Raw genomic sequence first — 4723 nt, 5'->3', positions numbered from 1 at the left:
CCAAAACCGGGGGCGGAGGGGTGGGCTCATTAATTTTTGAAGACAAAATTTTTTTTTTCTGTGTATAACTTAGTAAAAATAAAATAAAATAAAATAATAATAATAAAAATAAAGTTTATCCCCACTAGTTTTCCTGCCCAACATAATGGATCTGCTGTTCATAATTTACGAACTGCCCTTAATATATTTGTTATGGAAAATGCTCCTATGCCAAAAGAAGCATGATAGAGGTCTTGACACTCACTCACAGTCATCGTGCCTCGTATGAATAAACAATTGGGAGAAAGAGGTGGTCCCACCCCCAAATGTGTGTATCGGTCAGGCCCTCTGTCATACTTCTTCTGACAGAGGAGCATGGTTCATTTGTTATTGATTAGATGCTTAATTTGACGTGTTTCAATCTTATTTGCTATGCTTTCTTTTTCGTAAGTTGCTTTTTTTGGTATAGTGTGGGATCAATCAACCTATATAAGCCAGTTTGACTGTAGGAATGTCCAGTTCAAAAATTCCTAAATACTTTTGTAAAGTGTAATGACAACAATGTCAAATCCTAATGGTACCTTAATAAAGTTGGAGGATATCTTATCTTATATCGTGTCACCAAACATATGTATGTGTGGGAAACACATGTATAAATCATTGGTAACAGTAGTTTGAACTAGATGAAATTTAATCATCTAGTATTTAATTCTTCAAAGCTATAAAAGAGTATGTTGAGATTGAATTCAAATAAATAAATTATGTATCATTTCTGATAGTTTAAACTCTTAAATGAATTAGGGTGACTATCTACTTATAAAAATTCTTGTTCGAAAGTTTTGCCAAAGAGCTAGTGAACTAGCTTATATATATAAACTATGCCACAAGCAGATATCAAAACTTGCTTATGCCTCATTAGAAGCCAACATATTTCTATTTGATTTAAATCAATTAAATTTAAGATTTTAAATCTTCTTTTTCGAGTTCCTCATTACTTTCTATTGGAAATTCATATGTACCTCAAATTATTTCAAAATATTTAAAGGGCTACTTAATATTAATCTCTAGTTTATACTTTTAAATAGTTTCATTTAATGATCACAACAAATAAAAGTATTATATGGACCATGATTCAACTCTCGTTTTCGCTCATTTCAAGCGCAAAATGAAAAATCAATTTTGGTAATACTTGATTTGAATCGTTGCTCATATTCAAGTTGGTTCAACGACGATCACAAAAGTCCCCGAACAGGCCAAATTTTTCTTTTTATCCCCCATATTTAAAATGGGAATATAAAAACTTATCTAGTAGGAGGAATCCAACATTATTGAGGGTTAAAATATAGGACCATGCTATATGTACAAATTTTTTTTACACTCCCTTACTCACTACTCGCAATAAGGGTGGAGACCACAAGCCGATATTTTTTAAATTCACGTGAGATCCGCTAATTTTTGTGAGATTGAGTAGACCATTTTGTCGATAAGATTTTCTACAAATATTTTTATCCTAGAATATATATTGAAAAATGTAACCAAAAGTAAGAGATCGGAATAACAGTTAAAAATCTTCACGTGAATCCCCAAATACTGTGCAAGAAATTTCAATACTTTGCTGGTAATTTAAGTCCTTTCGTACAGATTAAAAAATATATAATAATACAATTGAAACTACTACAAATTTTTCTTGCACTTTTTTAATAACAGTATGTTATTAAAAAAAAATGTTGAATCCCAATTTTGAGGGCCCCCATCACCCCACTTCTAGAGCATTATGAAGGAGGTAAATCTCTGGATGTGCCCCAACAAGTCAGGGAATAAGAACTTGCCTGTACACTAGTGTTCACAAAAAAATCAATTCCATATCTTTGGAATCGAACATTCACATTGCGGCTGCCAACAAGGCTGAGATCACTCATATCCTTTGCACTACTAAATTATGTCCCGACTGCCAACAACCCTATGTTAATTAATTATTTAAATATGAGTGAGCAATTCATATTTATTTATAATATTGTACATTAAATAAGGACATATTAAAAATTAAAAGTTAACTATACTCTTAACGAGAAAGTGAATTTATAATTTCCAGAAATTTGAGAAATGAAAAGCTCGAAATTCAATTAAGTGAGCAATTAAATTATAATTTATGTAAAAAAAAAATTGAAAGAAAGAAAAAATTAATTAATTAAAGCCAGCCCACTCGCTTAACCTCGTGTTTCTCCCATTTCAATGAGGACACAGACTTCCATTAATACTTATTATAGTTAATTACAAATTTATAATTAACAAGCTGGCATTTCCAAGTTTATTTATTTATTTTTATTTTTTGGGAAACATTTGAAGGCCAATCTCGAAATTTGAGCTCACGGTTCCATGTTGTCTTTTGTTTGTCATCTAAATTAACTTTGTTTGGCCCCTTTTTAATTTTATTTCTTAAATTTATTTTAACTTATAAATTCTATGAGACCTTCAATTTTTATCAACTTCTTAATCGTACATTTTATCAATTTTTATCAAATTTACGAATTTTTATTTTTAGCAAAATCAAAAAAGGGCCAAGAAAAAATTAGGACAATACTTTTAAAGTATTTAAATTATTCCTAAGAATAATGTTATTTGCAGTCGCTCATTGCGGCAGTCGCCCTACGTGACATACGCATAGTAGGTGGTTATTTGATGCATTAAATCATCAAATCACCAAACACTTCTCCCAATTAAATTGAAATAGCGTGCAATTTTAATTTCACATTTATTGTCAATTTCAGTTAATTGAAAATATGAATTCAAAGATTTAAATAGGTTGATGGGATTCTTAAATTCATTTTGATGGTTGAGGACACATAATCACACAACATGAAAGTTTATTGGACTCGAGTCACTCGACCTTACTTTTCCCTTTAATGCAACTGTACAAGATTAATAATTTTTTTTACACGTCTCACTTTTTAACAATTAACTTCATTCCGACAGTATGGCTTTTCATAATTTTGTTCAATAATATTCACTACACATATGCGCATCAATTGTTTAGTCCTTCTAAAGTATGTATGAGAATCATTTATAAATGATTTATACTATAAATAAATAAAAATTAATAGTGAGTAAGTGAATAGTATTTATGGACCCCTTAAAATATGTAAATAAAAAGTAACTTGAATATTTATAAATAATTTATAAATATGAATCAAACTTAAGCTTAGTTTATTGCCAAAGTCACCATACATAACAAGGAAGAAATGATTCCCAAAGAATTCAAAGCAAGAATTAATTGAAAATAAAGAAAATTGTTAATCGTATTGTAAAAACTTATTTCCCCAAAGAATACATGTATTTGACTGATCTATAGCACACAATTATGAAGACCCTTTTGGAAGTATTTGTAACATGTTAAATTTGGAAAAAGTCCTAGTGGGCCCCGTCCATGTGAGGGGTGTGAACATCCCTATGTACATAAAAATGTACACCAAGCACGACGCTTAAATTCATTGTCTTCGTTTGAGCAACTTTTCTTTGAAGTTGGGTTTGTGTTAAAAGAAATAATGTATAAATGACAGAATTTTTAGAAACATTTTAAATCAAGAACATGATCGAAGCTTTAAAATTCAATTAAAAATTGCATGACTTAAGTTGTACCATGAAAAATTAATGTAATTAATTTATTGCTTTATCAAGTACAAATTCATGCTACTTTAGAAGGCCAACAAATTTCACGTTTGAAACAATAATGCACATGCACATGACATGCATGACTAATGGTTTGCCAATAATGGCACGTAATGTTGAATTGCTTATATAAAATCAATTTAACATTGCTTATATAAAATTAATTTAACTTGCATAATATTGAAATAACCAAAAAAAAAAGTTGAATTACTATTAATCAAAACGAATGTAAAATTTTCAAAGACTTAACACATATTTAAAGACTTCAAACAAATCATAATCAAATATAAATCCTAATTCAGTAGCTAAATTTAAATAAAACTAAAAAAAAAATGGTGAAAATACTCTTAAACTGATTCAAAATAGAGAAATGTTAAAATTGACACAATGGAATTTGACAAACATATGAACTTAATGCTAAAATGAACCCATAAACGATGGAATTTAACCCAAAAAAAAAAAAGTGCAGAATAAAAAATTGCTTTCGAAATGTACTTGCTTGCGAAAATTTGGCATTCTTGAAAGTTACGTGCAAGTTTGTAGATCCTTCTTATTTCTTTTATTTTTCAATTAATTTATGATTTTTTTTTCTTTTAACTGATCCGTATCATCACATTCGAATCATTTAAATTCTACGATACATTACATATTCAAGGACATCGTTTGAGAGAATTAAAAATTGTTAATTACAAACTAAAGCAAGAAATGCTTGTAATTCAACCCATGACAGGTAGTTTGAAGTGTCCCACGCTGTGCCTGTTGTACTTTCTATACATTAAAAATTGGAGTATTGTACTGAACAAGAGAGTAATGTCACACGTGATGATCACGTGGTCGATATGGCTGTTGCTCTGAGGAATTCTCGACATCATTTAATAAATATTATTCACTAATCATTATTGAACTTATTAACCACTGGATCATAATATAGATATTTTTTTTATTTAGCAATTATGCAGTAAATCGCTTTTCAAAAATTTATTTAAAATCAGTTTGAATTAAAGAAATTTATATGTTAAAATCAAATAGAATGCCACACATAACACCTATGTCTATAATAAAAAAAAGTCACATAATT

This window comes from Olea europaea, chromosome 19 (assembly GCF_002742605.1).
Source record: "Olea europaea var. sylvestris chromosome 19, O_europaea_v1, whole genome shotgun sequence".
NCBI lineage: Eukaryota > Viridiplantae > Streptophyta > Magnoliopsida > Lamiales > Oleaceae > Olea > Olea europaea.
This window is presented reverse-complemented; position numbering follows the sequence as displayed.